This window comes from Microtus ochrogaster, unplaced genomic scaffold (genome assembly GCF_000317375.1).
Source record: "Microtus ochrogaster isolate Prairie Vole_2 unplaced genomic scaffold, MicOch1.0 UNK3, whole genome shotgun sequence".
Taxonomy (NCBI): domain Eukaryota; kingdom Metazoa; phylum Chordata; class Mammalia; order Rodentia; family Cricetidae; genus Microtus; species Microtus ochrogaster.
In genome coordinates this window covers 10117620-10136341 of record NW_004949101.1, presented here as the reverse complement: position 1 = coordinate 10136341, position 18722 = coordinate 10117620, and positions in this window count along the sequence as shown.

Here is an 18722-nt window from a genome sequence, read left to right as displayed (position 1 = left end):
GGGGGGGGGAAGAAATAGTTTTAAAAAAAACTAAAAAGGAGGGCTTGAGAATATCTTGAAAATTTAAGATGCAAGGCTGTACAGAGAGGCTTCAAATAGTTCTGCGTTATAATCCAATGAATCCTAAACTCTAAAGTACAACCAAGCTGTGACTTCAGACTTTGCAGGTGTGCATATGGTTTGGAAATTCTGTATTTTCTGACAGCTTCAAAGTGCTTACTGCTGGTCCGAGGACACAATGTGAGAAATAAGAGCGTGAGGCCATGAGTAAGTGGCCAACAGTGGTAAGAGCATAGGAGCGTCAAAGAAGTCCTGAAGATTACGTTAGGAAGGCTGGGTCTGAGCCCATTTACAGGTGGCTGTGCTAAAATGTTAAATTAGGCAGAAGGTTACTGAGTTTGGATGCTTGGCCCCTCCTACCTTCTCAGAGTTTTCTGGAACTGTTGTCCTGGCCAGAGCAGTATTGGCAACACCAGAGCTGATTTCTAACACAGTGACACTTGAGAACAGTTGCAACTAGGATCTGGGATAAGATTATACCTCATACTGAGAAAACTGGAAACTGCAAAACTGCTGGGAGCCGATTCGAATAGCTGCCATTACAAGATGGCATTTGGCCCCAGCCTCGCTTGATAAACTCCCTATTAGGGTTGCAGTTCTTCCACCGGAAAACAGGGTGAGTTGTTGTGATCTAGCTGCCCACACTTCCCCTGACCGGCAGGGAAACATCCTGGTCTGTAACTGACAAGGATGTTTCCCTGCTTTCTTTCCTGCTGGTGGGTCTCCAGAAAGGCAGTGAAAGTATCAAAGTATCAAAAAGTTGCTAGGCAGACTCCCTATATAAGCAGCCATAGTTCAGAGCCCCTTGCCCCTTGCTTTCTGCTCTCCCTACAACGAAGAGGCTCCAATAAAGCGTGATTTGAGAAGAATCCTCGTCTGGTGGCTGTTTTTTCCTGCTGGTCAGAAAGTTCGCCACACAAAACAACCCAATACACAGAGCAGAGTGTGTAGGAAGATGGAACAGTGCTCAGGCAAGGGCTGCCTCAGATCATTTGCAAGCTCAGAGCCAGCAACCCTTTTCTGCTACTTCATAGAACTCCTTTAAGTAACTGTTGTTCTAGCCTTTCACATCATGGTGATTTTGCTCAGACATTACTCTGGAAGAGACTCATGTATACTTCCGCACTTGAGACCTATATATAATGTGTATTTCAAAATCATAGACCAATGTACCTGTGAAAGTACACAATATTACTATTGTCAGAGCACAACTCTAATTATAAAAATCAGATGCTTGAGCATACCAAGGAAAACAGTAAAAAGTCCTTTGCTTGCAGGTGCTCTTTCTATAAACATTTAAGGAATGCTGTAGAAAAAAATAACATTTTTCTGGCATAAATTGATTTTTAATAACTTGGAATACTTGTAAGTATTAAATAATTTAAATAAAGGATAGATACACATTTAAAATACATACAAAGACGAACCTTTTAATTGTAATTTGGGTAGCAGCTTCTGCTGTTCTTAGCTTTGTTTTTCTTCAGCAGCTGGTACAGTTGCATGGATTTGTTTCGCTAGAGCTGTTGCTGAGGCAACAAAAGAAGAGATTAAAAAACCAGCTTATCAACCATGTCTTGATGTCTCAGACCTCAGCCACTTATCTGGAGTAGAAAAGACTAGAGACTAGAGGTTGAGATTGCATAGAAATCTGTGAGTGTAGTGGAAGTGCCAATAAAACAACCAAAGGGAATAAAACTTAGCCCTCTCCACCAGCATGTGAGTCGAGAGGGACTCCACATGTAAAACTCCACAGCCACTAGGAAACAGGGATGCTGAGATGGAAACTTGAGCTTATCATATCAAATCAGGACTTTTGGGAAAGCTTAGCTAGCTCACCTTGAGCTGGCAGGAGACAACGCCACCACACCTGTTGCATCTTGTAGCCGTAGTGCTGTCTGCTTTCCAGTGGAAAATAGGGCTCACCTTGTGTGTTCGTCTTCACAATATTGACAAGAACTTTGTTTTCCAGCTCTGGGTAAAAATTATGTGCACATATGTTTGTCACTATAAATACTTTTGAAGTTGGGTAATTAAGTTAAGCAAACTATGAACATTTATCTTATGAGATCTGAACTAATATTTTGGTAAGCTTTATTTTAATCTCCAATTTCTAAATCTATAGTTTAGGTTTTAAGAGTTTCATTCTTGTAATATGAATAATAAAAATCCAGAGCCAAATTTGAGATTCAACCTGAAAACCAGAAAAGCAAAGCAGCCAAGCCAATAAATAAAATTTAAAAAAAAAAAAAAAGAAGTCTTACCTCTACTGAGTCTGGGTGACTACATGATGGTCCAGTGCTGGTGTTAAAGGTGTGAGCCACTACTGCCTGGATTTGTTTCTGCATTGATCTTGTGTAGCTCAGGGCGGTCTTCAACTCACAAAGATCCATCTGCCTCTGTCTCCCAAATCCTGGAATTAAAGGTATATAATCCCACCACTGCCTGACCTCTAGTGTCTTAGCTTTGCCCTTCTGATCTTTAGGCAAGCTTTATTTATTAAAACATAAATAAAATATCACTGTACGTTCTTTCTCCTTTGTTCCTATTGCTGCTCTCTATATTTCTTCACCATAATTCCTGGGTCACAATTAATCTTCTTACTTTAGAATAACTTGGTTGTTTACTAATGAAGACATTGATATGAAAGTTAAAGGCAAATGGTCAAGAGCATTTGGCTCTTCAGATATTTGTATGAAGCCTGAGTTTGTATTTTAACCAAACCACATGAACCAAGTAATCTTTAGGGTATTTAGATACCACGGATGACAAGAAATTTTATCTATCCAAAATTATTACCTTGAAGAAAACATTATGGCAGAAAGAAACAAATATCTCACTGACCTAAGGTTGCCAGATATGATTCTGCATTGTCTAGAATATAAAGTGTTTATTTATATCTAAAATTTCACTTCAACTTAGTCTCCAGTACAGTCACATATCCTAAACAACAGAGATATACTCTTAGAAATGTGCCATTCTTTAGTTTTGTTATTGTGTGTACCACACACAAGCAAAGATGGCTACACCACTGCTAGGTGATAAAGTTTTACAGGACCACTCTCACATATATATGGCTCATTGTAATCTAAAGCATTGTTATGTGGGATATGACAACAATTTTTGTTGCTTTGTTTGTTTGTTTTTCAAACCAGAGTTTCTCTGTAGCTTTGGAGCCTGTCCTGGGACTACCTCTTGTAAGCTAGGCTGGTCTTGAACTTGCACAGATTGCTTGCTTCTGCCTCCGGAGTGCTGGGATTAAAGTCATGCACCCCCACTGCCTAGTTCATGTCAGCATTTTTATGTAATAAATGGGGCATCCTATATAGCTGGGCTGTACCACACTGGATAATGGAACCACTCTCAATACTCACCTTACTTTGCTGATCCCTCCAGAATCGATTAAAATTTCCCAGTCCTCTTCACCTGGTAACTCTGAATGTTGGAGATCTTTTCAAATCGGTCCTTTTCAGGAGGATTTCTTTCAGATTCCAGCTATTCCCATGCTTCTTTTCGTGCTTCACTAAAAGGCTAACTTAAGTGTAAATTTACAGGAGCAAGGAATATGGTCATTCTAAATTTAGAAGAGATCCTAAAGACATTGAAAATCACAATTCTCAAGAAGTATAGTCTCTTGAAAAGTTTGTAAAGAACCTGCGGGAGCATGTGATGACAGGTGCCGATGCCAATGAGCCTGACTAGATTTCTCTGCAATAATAATAACTAATCAAGTGTACTTTTGCAATTTATCCTTCCTCCCTCTCTTTCTTAATTCACAAAAATACAGATAAAAGAATAGACGGAAGCATGCTTAGGTTTTCAGTATGGTGGCAATAGGAAATGGTTGCTATAAAATCAAGTGCGGAGATAATATTCAGTATACCATTCATCCAGATTTATTTTTTATGTAAGAACTGTGCTATTTCTCTTTTATCTACTCTGTTGTATCATGGGCATTACAATTCTGAGAGGAAAAAAATCTGTTATTGCCAAGTTTTTTTTTTCCCTCCGTGAGGAATTTAAGCTAAAAGTCTACTCTACAGAAGTTTTGTTGTGTATGCAGGCGAGTTTGATAGCCTGCTATGACTCAGTCAAGCAGGTAGCACTGTGGAGCTCAGCAGAAAGGATGTTTTATCAATGATTTTCCTGGAGTCTCCTGATTATCACTCTTCTCAGTGTGGTAGGTAGACCCCACCAAAGACTGGCTCCTCCTTCCAATCTGGGGTAGCTAGCCTCATCCAGTAGCAGGCTGCAAGTCAAGCTTCAACAGCAAAATCTAGCTTTTTGGAAAAAAAATTACAAGTCCCGGAAAGCATGAATGTCTTTATAAAATTCCCTGTAGAGGTTGCCTAATGATGCAATTCATATCCTCCTAAACCTCTGCTGTATTTAGTGCCAGCTGATAGGGAAGCTGGTCTGCTGGTTCACTGCCACTGAGTAAGTTCATTTGTTATTTCAGCCTAAGGGGAATCTTTCTCAGGTGTATAATCACTTCCCTTCGTATTTTCATCAATAAATCAACTTTTCATTTTTTTTATTTACTCAACCAGTACCTTCATAAGTATTTAAACTGAGGAACCAATGCCCCAAGCTTTCGAATAAGTTTACTTAACAGGGTATACATGCAGAGTCAATTACACCCTAAGTCACAGGGAACTAAGTGTTACTATTTGTCTAACCTTGGTATATTGGTAGCACAGAGACAGGGCTCTCAAATCAGTCTTACGAGTCATTGAAAACTCCAGTAGAAGTGTTTTTCAATGGATGTACAGACTAATCAGAAATGCCCAGTGCAAGACTCACCTATATTAGAGTAAATTTATTACAAATGTTCAACTTACTCACCAACTGACAACAAATATACCTCTTTATTGCCCCTGTTGTATAACGAAATCCAAAAGGGAACCCTGGAAAATTCAAATTGTGATGAACATAGGACACAACGTATTGTAGAAACTAAAGGATTTCAAGTGTACATGTATCACCCCAATGCTCAGTGTCCTGCTCACAACTTGAATAAATGTTGCTTAAGTAGACAAGATAACTAACTGCAGTGAGTTCTGGGGATACAACAAAGAAATAGCCTTTTTATAGTGTAAACTAACCCTGATGAATGAGCATGCTGCAAGGCTCTCTACAAGGTGGCCATGATGGACTAGGCTAATATTCTCAAAGGACAAGTGTAAACATTAAAAAGTTTTCTATCTTTTCAGTAAACTATTCTGCGCAAGCTGGGACAAATGAGGGATAAAACCATGAAGAACACCCTTATCAACAGCAGCCTCAATTGCCATTCACACAGCCAGAATTCAACTGCCAGGTCATCCTATGGATCCTCCTTAAGCAGGGTGAGGTGTTTCCAAACTATGGAGCTTTGTAAAGAACATTTTTTTTTTATTCTCCAGAAGGTGTCGAAGAAATCTGATTTGTATTTTAATTTTTCCAAAAAGCCTTTGCTTGGGTGCCAAAAGCTCATTCCAATCATTATCAGAAAAATGCTCTTATACATCTTTAGAGCAGTACTTAAAATAGTCTGTGTCCTATGATTCTGTGCTTATTCATTGCATTTTCTGCTGAAACCTCACAAGCAGAGTGACTTTCCTGGACTCTTCCTCGTGTTTTCCAATCTTGAAGTGAGACTGTATTCAAAAGAAGCAGTAGAAGAAGTTAGATTTCTTCCAGGTGAATTTTGTTGGCTGTATACGAGGATGGGAGATGAGGAAGAAAGTAAGGGATACCATCAGAAATGACACAGAAATACAAATGGAAGGAGAGTAACTTCCAGCAACTGTTCAAGGAGCAAACGACTGTAAATGTTTCACAAAAGGCAAAGTATCAGTGATAACAGAAACCAATGGTGTTGGTTGCTCTTCTTAAAGAAAGCCACCCTAAGAATTGAGTATAAGTCATGAATTTAGGTGTTTTTATTGTAATGCAGCCACTTCCTGTTTCAAGAGAGTTCTGCTTTGAGAAATGAATGATGTAAGGGCTATTTCTATTATGGTTCAACATCCACAACTTTCCAAATGTATGAAAGCTACACTTGGCTAAATAGCAAATATAAGAGAAAAAAAATTCATCAGTATCAGGGCACATTCCTAAGGAGGAGGATGAAGTGTGAGCCATTCAACTTAGAAGAGAGGAAGATTGGAGGATAGGGAAAGATTTCCCACCCTTTGACAGAGTGGCATCGTGGATCAATCTGCAGTGGAATCATAGAACCTGAAGGTTCTCACCATGGACACTCTGGCATTTCCAAAGGACACAGTTTTACTTCAGTTCCTTCTAGTAATATACGGAATGTTAAAATGCAACGTGTTTGCATTTCTCTGATAAACCCTGACCCTCACAGAGAAAGTAAAAGAGGGGTGTTGCCATAAAAAAAGATCTTGAATATGAGGTCATTTCATTAGTCAGATGAAAGTAAAAGGAATGTCCCGTAATTTCTGTTGTTTAAATGTGTGACCCACCTTTGCCAGCTACCAAGTCAGTGGACTCCATAATTAACAAGTGTCATGAAGACACTTACAAAAGGTTTAAGTGCAAGGGGTAATTTCACAGAATTATTGTAAAAGTGTGGGACGTGGTTTTTCATGCAATCTCACATCTTAAAACAATTTTGCAATCAAACACTAATGCAAAGGTCTCTAAAGTAAAACTGTTAAAAGTTCCAGTTAAAAAATGGTTAGTACATATTTCTTAAATTTTAAATTTTTCACTAGGAGAATACATTTCAACCCCAAAGCATGGAAAACAGCATGTTTTTAGTCTGAGGAATGTTGATGTTCTTTCCACAGCTAACACACTTGGGTCAAGTGGCTGTAATTATTTATAAAACCAATATTCCTTCAAAGGCTTGATACTTCTCCTCTGCCTCCTGGAAAGGCTGAAAACAAGAATGAGTCATATGACTGCACTCCCAAGCTTGGCTTTCCAGAAAATGTCACACACATACTGCTTGGAAGAAAGAGAAAGTGTTAAAAATATAAATCAGTAATTAGGAAGAGTTTCAGAATTTTTTTTACAGTATTTCAAATTATTTGATTATGGATTTATACGTTTATAAAAATAGTGTTTCTGTCACTACCGTCCACTGCATAAGCTAAGCAGAAACACACACACACACACACATGAAAGTGAGACCCACATTATTACTCCTGGGCTGGATGTAATCCTGTGCAAGAATGTATGAGATCTTTTCCATATTCGGGGTTGATAGAAGACAGTTGGGTAGTTCTCTTTTCTTCCCAGAGCAAGGGAAAATCTTACCATGTGGGCCAGTGATAATCATACTGATTTATGAAAAATTGCTCTTGTAAAGATATCAGGGCCACACAAGAGAAGCTTGGGGGTCTGAAGTCAAGTTCCTGGCAGCAGAAGGGACAGATTTTAAGCAAGAGGGCAATTAGTTCTGGGTTTTCCTACTTTTCTGTGTCCAAAATCTACTGTTGGGGGGAAAATTATGCAGTTACTTCAGCCTACTCTCTGGAGTTCTTAAAACAAATCTCCACCCCTTTCTCTTTTATTCTAATAAGCTCTGTGGCGAGGCAAAATTCCAGTGCTGCCATTTAAACATAAAAGCAAAGCCACAAAAATCTGCTGTCTCAATTTGAATTCCAGAGCATAAAAGTAAGTCTCAGGTTGCCTTCAGATTCTTGGATGCATGATGAACTCAGGACATGTCCGTGTCCTGTGCTGGTATTTACTCTCTTACCCATAGTTAAGGTCCCCCTGTTGCCACTCCCTTTTCTCCCTGATAGCTGTTTATTGATGAATGTAGTTGGAAGCTTAGATGAACTAGAAACATCCTACTGCATTTTCTTAAGGTAAACTGGAGGAACATTCTAGAGCAGAAAATTTTCAACTCTTATGTGCATCAAAATCTTCTGTAGAGCATAGTAAAACACACTCTTGGGCATGTCTTAGGGCTTCTGGCTGGCTGGAAACAGGTGATAGGAGACTGGGGATTTATATTTACAACAAGTTCCAGGTGATGCAGTTACTTTGTTTGGAGCAACTTTTTTGTTTGTTTGTTTGTTTTTGGTTTTAGTCTTTCAAGACCAGGTTTCTCTATAGCTTTGGAGCCTGTCCTAGAACTAGCTCTTGTAGACCAGGCTGGTCTCAAACTCACAGAGATCCACCTGCCTCTTCCTCTGCCTCTGGCTCCTGAGTGCTGGGATTAAAGGCATGTGCCATCACCATCCGATTTGGAGCAACTTTTTAAATAGTACTTGTCTGGTGTTGATCACAAACACAGAACCATCAATGAATATTTGTCACATTGATCACACGTAACCATACCCAAGTCCTCTGGTTCTATGAGGCACATCTGAACAAAGCTGAGGACAGGGAGTCAAGTACATGCATTGAAGTTATAACTGGATGGTGTAGAAACACATACAAGGAGTAGAGAGGTGTAAAGGCTTTCAGTGTGTGAATGGGATCATGTTGGCTCAAAAAGATAGAAGAGAAGATGGTTATGTTTTATGTTAGTGAATTTTCTAACTGTGACAAAATGCCAGAGAGGAGCAACTTAAGGATGGAATGATTAATTATGGTTGCAGTTTCATAGATTTTAATCTCTGAGGCTTTTCTATAGATGGAGGTAGAGAAGCCAGATATCCATTCACAGAAGACTGAAGTTAGACACACATCTCCCACCCTGTACAGAATTCAAACTGAAAAAAAAAAAACCACTGTAATTTAAAACCGAATGCTGAAACAACAAAAGAAAACCATAGGGAAAAAATTTCAGAATACTGGTATAGACAAGTCCAGTAGCACAAGTGACCCCAATAAAGGACAAATAGTGGCACATGGAGCTAAAAGGATTTTGCCCAGCAAAAGTGAGAATTATCAGAGTGAACAAAAAGACCTATGTGATGGGAGAGAAGCTGTGATGACTATATTTCATGCATGGTTTAATATCTAATATACGTATATATACGACTATTTAAATTAAAAACAAACTTATCAATTAATCAATTAAGCCAAAGAATTGAACAAATATTTCTTAGAAGAGTAGCTACAGGGGCTGGAGAAATGACTTAACAGTGAAGAGAACCTACTGTTCTTGCTGGTGATCTGGATTTGGGGCTGAGTACCAATATAATATCAGGTGGCTAACAATCACCTGAAGCTATTGCTCTTACGGATCTGATGCCATTTGACCTCTATGAGCACCATACATATGTGCACATCTAGTCATACAGACACACAAAGACACATACAATTATACATATAATTTAATATATACAATATAAATTTAATATATAATAATATATTTAAATTTATACACTTTAATATATTTAATAAAAACTTATCATTTATAAATATGTAATATATTCAAAAATAACTATGATTGGCCATCATTTTTTTAAATGTTCAACATTCTAAAGAATCTGAAAACTACAAATCAAAACTACTTTGGTATTCACTTATTCACTCCAGGCAGAATAGCTATCATCAAGTAAACAAATTCTGGCAAGTATATGGTGAAAGAGGAATATGCTTATTCACTGTTAATAGGAACATGAATTGGTGCCACGTCATGGAAATCAGGTTGGAGTTTTCTCAAAAAGAGAAGAGTAGAGCTACCATATTATACAGCTCTATCATTCTTGCATACATACCCAGAAGACTCTACATCCTACTACAGAGGTATGTTCACATTCATGCTTAGTATAGCTCTAGTCCCAAAGCCAGTAAATGTAATCAACTTACATGTCCATCATCAGATGAATGGATAATGTAAATAAGGTTTGCATATACAATGGAACTCGGCCAAAATAAGAATAATATTATGGCATTTGCAGGAAAATGGATGCAGCTATTATACTAGTGAGGTAAGCCGTATTCTGAAGGACAAATACTACGTATTCTTTCTAATGTACAGACCCTGTTTTCCAACTGTTAACTATGTGAAGTTCTGTGGGAGGAAATGTGAAGATGAGCCAGGAAACTGAAAAGGAGCCCATGAGATGGGGGAGTAAAAGGAAGCTTCATATGTGTTTACATATATAAACATATATATCGAACATATGAAAGGAGTAGAATCATAGAGCAAGGAAAAGAAGAAGGGGGGGTAATCTACCAAGCTCTGAATATAAAATGCCTTTAGGAATTCTGTCGCTTTAGAGACTTGCAGGGAAGACACAGAAGAATGGTTGAAGACTTCTCCAATCACGGCAGACCAGGAAGAGAGTAGACCAGAAACAGTGTCTGGGCTTAAATCTCCAAGGTCCTACCTCTGTTATTAGTTGACACATTTTGAAGATGTCACACTTCCCAACATACTGCCATCAGCTAGGGACGAAATACTCATGAGTTGATCCTCTAAGACACATTCCAGATTTCTGCCTTTGGCTCCCAAAAACTCCTGGCCATCTCATAGTGAGGACATTCTGTTCAAGTTCAATGCTCTCCATAGACTTAACATTTTCAGTATTGTTTGCGAGTACAAAGTCTGTTCTGAGATCCAAGCAATCTCTAAACTGTGATCCTCTTTTAAAAGTTTTATACTTGCAACATACAGTGGTGCCGAATATACAAAAGGAATTAGCAGGAGGATATCAGGAAAAGCTGGAGCAGAGAAAGATCAAAGTCCAGCAAGGAAAACATGTCCTATTAGCTTCATTTCCAGCTTTTAGGGCACAAAGCATTACGATGTGATCTCTAATAGACTTGGAAACTCCACCCCATTGGCTTTGACGTCCTCATAGCATGGCCTCTCTCCCAGGCTGCTCTATGGCAGCTTCCTCAGTGGTCATCTTTCATTACCGGCATTTCCAGCACACTGAGGAGAGGTGACTTCGATTTTACCCTCAGAGCTTCATACACAGCACTTTCAGGGAATCCCTACTGGGAACCTTGCCCCTCTCAAAACCCTGGACGCAAGTGCACAGGACAGTCTTGGTATGCATGTGTCATGCCTTCAAGCCCGGTGCCTCATGGGTGAAGGTGAGCTCTGTTTCCAGTTTGAGAAACAGCCAGGCTTCCTCGGAATGCTGTCTCAGCTGCCTTTTTTTTTTTTCCTTGCATAGCTCAATTTAAGAAAACCACTCTGTAGATGGCTACATTCTAGCAGGGTGCCCTTACAGCTTTCTCTCCAGACTATGTCTTAGTGAAGAAAGCTATTTCAAATGGTGTTTCATTTTGTATACTAGAATGGTCAAAGGAGGAGTCAGTCCTCTAGACACCATTTTTGTTGGCCCACTATGATGCTTGGCTCTTTAACGTTGCTGGCCTCTAACAATCACAGCTGTTTTATTTGTACTTGCTTTGTCTGTAACTTCAAACATGTCCGTGCTTTTTTTCTTGTCAAATTACACCTTCCAAATCCTCTGCTCTACTCTGATTAAAAGCAATCAGCAGCGGCTTGTGATAACCTGGATGTTATATTGCCTCAAATTCTCCTCACCAAGTAAGTTAGGCTTTTACTTTGGTTTTAGCCTCACTCACATTTTCAGGATTTGGCAGAATATAGATCAATTCTTTTCCAGCATGCAAGGCAAAAAGCCTGTAATCCAACACCTCATAGAGTCTTTTCCATCTAAAACCTTATGAGCACAGTATTTCCTGTCTGCAGTTCTATCATATGCCAGTCTTCTTTTCTTGCACAAGGCTCAAACATCAAGTTCTGATTACAGCATTTCAGGGTTTCTGAAGACTCCAAACTCTTTTGGATTTTCCCCTCGAGCAAGATATTAATGTCTATGAGCTACATTATCATGTTCAGTCACAGCAGTGACCTCTCGTCTTTCTGCTACTAATTTTCTTGACTTGTTATTTTCTTATTAGTGTGACAAGATACCCTAATTGAAGCAACTTAATAGAGAAGTATTGAGTGTTAAGGTTTCAGAAGTGTTAGTCCATTGTGTCAAAAAGTCCATTGGTCAGAGGATGTGTAGAGAATCCGCCATTCACAAAAGGTTAGAGGCTGAACCACAATATTCTACACTGCTCCTATTTACCTACTTCTCAATGGAAACAATGAAAGCCAGAGAGCCCTGGTTGAGTGTTATACAGATATTAAGAGACCAGGGATGCCAGCCAAGATTACTATACCCAGCAAAGCTTTCAATTACCATATAGAAGGACAAATCAAGATACTCTATGACAGAACCAGATTTAACCAATACCTAGCCACAAACCCATCCCTACACAAAGTACTAGAAGGAAAACTCCAACCCAAGGAAGTTGGCTACATTCACAAAAATAATACAATAGATGATCTCACAGCAGCAAAGCCCAAAGAAGGAAAAAAACACACACAATAGCATCACCAACAATAAAAACTAAAATAACAGGAGATAGCAATCACTGTTCATTAATAACCCTTAATATAAATGGGCTTAACTTATCTCTAAAGGGACATATACTGACAAATCTGATACAAAAACAGAATCCATTGTTCTGCTGCATACAAGAAACATACCTCAATCTCAAAGACAAACGTCACCTCAGAGTAAAGGGTTGGGGAAAAAAATTTTCCAATTAAATGGACCTAAGAAACAAGCTGATGTAGCTATCCTAATATCTAGCAAAAAAGACTTCAAACTAAAATCAATCAAAAGAGATAAAGAAGGACATTTCATATTAGTCACAGGAAAAATCCATCAAGAGGAAAACTCAATACTGAACATGTATGCCCCAAAAACAAGGGTACCCTAAAATGTAAAATGAATAAATAAATAAATAAAAAATCTAAAACAAAAAATTCTAAACCTTAAATCACACAATAAACCCCACACACTCATAGTGGGAGACTTCAACACTCCACTCTCACCACTGGACAGGTCTGTCAGACAGAATATTAACAGAGAAATGAGGGGACCAACAGATGTTATGACTCAAGTGGACTTAACAGACATCTATAGAACATTTCATCCAAACATAAAAGAATATCCCTTCTTCTCAGCACCTCGTGGAACCTTCTCAAAAATTGACCACATACTAGGTAACAAAACAAACCCCAAAAGGAACCAAAAAAAAAAAAAGAATAACCCCATGTATCTTATCAGATCACCATGGCTTAAAATTAGAATTCAACAGCAACACTAATTCCAGAATGCCCATAAAAACATAGAAATTAAACAATGTGCACCTGAAGCATCAATGAATCAAGGAAAAAATAAAGGAAGAAATTAAAGACTTCCTAAAATTCAATGAAAATGATCACAAAGCATACCCAAATTCACAGACCACAGTGAAAGCAGTGTTAAGAGGAAAGTTTATAGCACTAAATGCCTACAGAGAAGCTGGAAAAAAATCTCACACAAGTGAATTTACAGAACATTTGAAAAGTCTAGGACAAAAAGAAGCAAACTCACCCAGTAGAACTAGATGGCAGGAGATAATCAAATTGAAAGCTTAAATCAACAAAATAGAAACAAAGAAAATACGAAAATAAAGCATTGAGACAAAGAGTTGGTTCTATGAGAAAATCAACAGAATGGACAAAACTTTATCCAAACTAACCAAAAGGCAGAGAGAATATCCAAATTAACAAAATCAGAAATGAAAAGGGGTACATAACAACAGACACAGAGGAAATCCAGAGAATCATTAGGTCATATTTCAAAATCCTGTACCCCACAAAACTGGAAAACATAAAAGAAATGGACAACTTACAAATATCACTTTCCAAAATTAAATCAGATCAGATGAGCAAATTGAATAGACCTATAACTGCTAAAGAAATAGGAACAGTCTAAAGCAAAGAAAACCACCCCACAAATGATAATCCCAGAGAACCTATACAACAATGAGGACCCTAAGAGAGACATACATATAGATCTAATCTACATGGGAAGTAGAAAAATGTAAGATCTTCTGAGTAAATTGGGATTATGGGAACCATGGGAAATGGTTGAAGGGGTGGGGAAAGGAAAGGAGGGGAGCAGAGAAAAATGTATAGCTCAATAAAATCAATACAAAACACCAGTATTTTATGGGGCACGACAACGTTGTGGAACATACAGACTGACGATAGATGTGACCGCTTGACAAGCAAAGTTGCAGCATGGATTGAGGAGGGACTAATGAAATTCTACCGTATTTAAGCAGATACTAGCATCTGACGGCTGTGGGGGAAGAGAGATCAGAGTTCTTCAGCCCTATGATGCTACCCATCATCCAGTATACACTCCTATACAGATGCACATGCAGGCAGCACCAAATGGACTAAGTGGGTTAAAATTAAAACCTACATGAAGTTGGGAAGGAAAAGAGGTGGCGGGTAGATAAAGGAGGAAATGAAGAGCAGAGAATGGGGAAAAGATCTGAAGCATTATATGCATATATAAAATTTTTACACAACAACCGTGTCAAAAATAAATGACTATAGTGTTTGGAGTTGGGGCCATTGAAAATTAGAATGTGAATAGGCTTTTTAGACAATGCCTTCATTATTCTGTATTTCAACTAGAATTAGAGGGTAAGGAGTCTCACAGACACATACATGCATGCTTTTCTTCTTTTTCTTCCTCCTGTCCCTCTTCTTCTTTCTCTTCTTCTCTTTCTCCTTCTCCTTTCCTCCTTCTTCTTGATACCAAACATTTTTCTCTTCTTCTTCCTCTTCTCCTTTTCCTCATCCTTTCCTCCTTTTTCTTGATGCCAACCACCATAAAGTGATGAAGTCAGGCGTGACTCATAAGACAGCTGGTGACATCTGTATAGACTTTCTACCCCTCAAATTATTAACTATACAAACTCCCTGTGTCTATAAAGAAGTTAGCCTCATTGATTTTATTATATTCGTGGAAACTGACAAGTAGATGATCATTGTTTATTTATTGTTGGTTGTTTTTATCCTTAGCTCCTTGCTTTTTTGGTCTGTTGGGGGCCTGCCACCCAGCTCCCAAATAAATGACACAGAGGCTTATTCTTACTTACAAATACCCAACCTTAGCTTGGCTTGTTCCTTGCCAGCTTTTCTTAATTTAAATTATCCCATCTACGTTTTTGTTTCTGGGTTTTTCTCTTTCACTATTTCTGTATATCTTTGTTTACTTCTTTTTCTGTGGCTTGCTGTGTAGCTGGGTGCTGGTCCTCCTTTTTCCTGCTCCCGGATCTCCCTCCTATAATTCTCTCTGCCTGTCAGTCCTACCTATCTTTTCTCCTGCCTTGCTGTTAGACTGATCAGTTGTTTTAAATAGGCAAAGTAGCACAGCTTCACAGAGTTAAACAAATGCAACATAAAAGAATGCAGCACCGCTTTGCATCATTAAAACAAATATTCCACAGCACAAGTAAATGTAATACATCTTAAAATTATATTCCCCAACAATTGCTAGGGGCAGAGACACAAAAATTGGGAATAGTCTGCTTGAATTAGAAGTAGCACATCCTCAACACCTGGGTATAAAGTATGGCCAGAAAATTGGTCATAATGGACTAAAATGAATTAGGAGACCTCCAGTTATACAGAGTGGATTGAAGGGACACAACCATTTCTGCATGTCAACAGGTGAGAGGATTTATTCTTCTCAGAGGAGAATGCTTCCCTGGAGGGTTTTGTGGAGGTTTAGCTGCTTTGTGTGAAGAACAGAGAAGATGACTGGTTTGATGCTCTTTTGAAAGACACTCATGGACCTGATTTGAGTAGAACATAGAAGTTTCACTGCAAAGAGTTAGGCTGTAGAAAAATAAAGTGGTGAATAGAGTCTTATTCAGAAAGTTTTTTTCTACACTTATATCTTCTAAGGTTCTACCTTTGTTTTCTTCTAGATCTTTTAGTATTTTCAGTTTCACATTAGGGTCTTTGGTCTACATAGTTAATTTCTGTGAAGGGTAATAAATGTGGTCTAATTTAATTTTTTCTACTTGTGAAATCCAGTTTTCCCCACTCCATTTGTTGAAAATGCTGTCTTCTCTCCCTCCCTCCTTCCTCTCTCTCACCTCTCTCTCTCTCTCTCTCTCTCTCTCTCTCTCTCTCTCTCTCTCTCTCTCTCTCTCTGTGTGTGTGTGTGTGTTGGCATGTTTGTCAATTTTCTGTGGTGGGGGAATTTAGGGGATTCTTATCATATCATCTTCAAATAGAAATGGTTCACTTTTTTTTCCTACTTGTGTCATCACTTTAACTTCTTTCTCTGGCCTTATTTCTGTAACTAGGGCTTCAAGGACTACATTGTAACACTGGAAAGCAAAGAGATTGAGTATTTTAAACATCAAAGTGTCTAGAAGACTTGTGCATATGGGGTGAGAGGAAAAGACCACAGATATTTATAGTAAAAAATACTGGAATTCAAGACTTCCCATGTTCTTGAATGTGCTCTCCAAAGACATGACTCAAGATGCAGATAGAGATTATTCGAGTGTGAGATGCCAAGATCTCCAAACAGCCAGGGTGATGATGGAAATGGGTTAAGGAACACAGACCTGTAAGTACCAGTGTTGGAGGAGCAACACAATTGTCTAGCTCACGAAGGGTGTTGCCTTAAGGAAGCAGCATAAACATCTACAGGTAATAAACGGTATAAGCAATGTCATAAACATTTCTAAACCTTTCCTTGTATCTTGACTCGGCTAAACGGCACTACCTGACAAGATCTGAAGAATTCGGTGCCACTAAAAGGCAAACAAACAAGATAATTATCATGAGAAAAACATTGGAGATTGTGCAATATAGAGGAATCCAAATCAGCCATAAAATGTACCTGCCCAAATGCCTACAGCCAAGACAAAATGAGGATAGACCCAATAGAACACAGACAAGATAGTGTGATGAAATCAAAGAGAATCACTTGTTTAAAAATATTTATTTTTATATTACATGTGTATGTCTCTGTGTGATCATGAGTACAGATACTTGAGGGGAACAGATGGTTGGGATTCCTGTAACTGGGGTTAGAGGTGGTTGTAAGCTGCATAAAGTGGACCATGCTAGCTAACATAGGGTCCTCTGCAAGAGCAATCAATGCATGCTCCTTACTACTGCTCCCACTACAGCCCCCTAGACTTTTTTTCTAATTCTAATATTTATATAAATGCATATTTAAGAAATATATGAGTTGTTTATTGAATTGGCTGCATACTGTGAGCTAAAGGTCATGATGCATAGAAAAGGGTGGAGGGATGAGATTAAATTGGCAAGACTGGCCCACTGACCTAGATAGAGGAGACCCACCCATTAAGGTGCATGGAACTGGGCATTGCGCATGCTGCCTTCTGTTTTTTTCCACACACAAAGGAAACCTTTGCAATAGGTGGTAAGACAACTCTCCATGTATTCCCTGCTTTCTTTTCTACTATCACATGTTGAGTGCTTTTGAGCTCCTGTGGTTTGTCACACCAAGCCACTGTAAGAAGCTTTTGGTTACTGTTTACCTTTCTGCCTTCCTCCTATACTCCTCACCCCCTTTCTTTAGAGGTTGGTTCTGTCTTTCTTGACTGTTTATATCTCTGTGCTTGGAGACTGTTCCCACTCCCTCTGTTTGTTTACTCCTCCTATATATGTTAATCTATTAACAGATCTTCAGGGCACCTTAGAACTAAAAGAATTTTTGAAAAAAAATAAGAACAGTCACTACTATCCCTCCAGTCTTCTGGAACTACAAGCTTTCAGCTTCTACTGTCAATCACAGAAAGCTCCATTAGAAATCGAATCAGAGCCCACTATGAAATGTCAAAGGCTCTAAAGAGGTTTATCTGCAGCTTTCTGATAATAAGGTGTCGGAGAAAGAAAGTCTAACCATCTTCTGAGTTATGAATAGAATGGGCTAACCCCTGATGCTCAGTGTAAAAACCAAGATTCTTTAACTGTTCTGTTTTGTCCTACAAATTGAGAACACACATACCACTAACTCTGGAGAGCTGCGGTCATAAAACCTAACAAAGGCATCACAGACCATGGAGGATTTAGACGCAGGAAGGGGGTGCTAGAGAAGCACTAAATAAAACAAGGTAGTGAGGAGTGTGCAGTAGAGAGTTGCCAGCAATTTACCAGCTGAGAGCATCCCTGACTCCCCAGAGGTCATGCTTAAGGGAAGTGGTGCCACCCACAGCCTTCCCCCCCCCCCGATTTAGAATTTCTTTTTGGACCTCCGGGACAACTTTTTCTTCCTATCAAATGTCTCTACCTCTCCATCCCTTCATGGAGCTAACTGCATACACAATGTACCAGTTTCTTTGCTCTGAACAACTCCAGAAATCAAGAATCTGCTGACAGCTGATAAATAATGAGCGGATTAATACAAGTTGTCATCTTGGTTAAAGAAAATGGTTTTTGTTGTTGTTAAAGAACTTTCAATGCTTAATTAATAACTTCAGAAAATTTTAGTATATTATCCTATGCATAAAACAGAATTAATATTTTGTTAAAAATAGACAAATGTTTATCAAAATATTCATGAAAATTTTTTATTCATCCTTTAAAACATACACATTTAGGGGTAGGTAAGAACTTTTTTTCACTTTTGGCTTTTTTACTGAAATTATTTGATAAAAATGTTAAATAGAACTGGGATCATGGACAAGTAACAAAAGACATTCTTCCACTATAACATTGATTCATTAATCAATTAAAGAAGTTCTTAATATACAACAAATATTAAAAATTTAAGCTTATATTTTCCTTTTTAATTGATTTTTATTGAACACTACATTTTTTTCTGCTCTTCTCCCTGCCTCTCCCCTCTTTGGATGTCAATGTGGTGCTTTCTCAG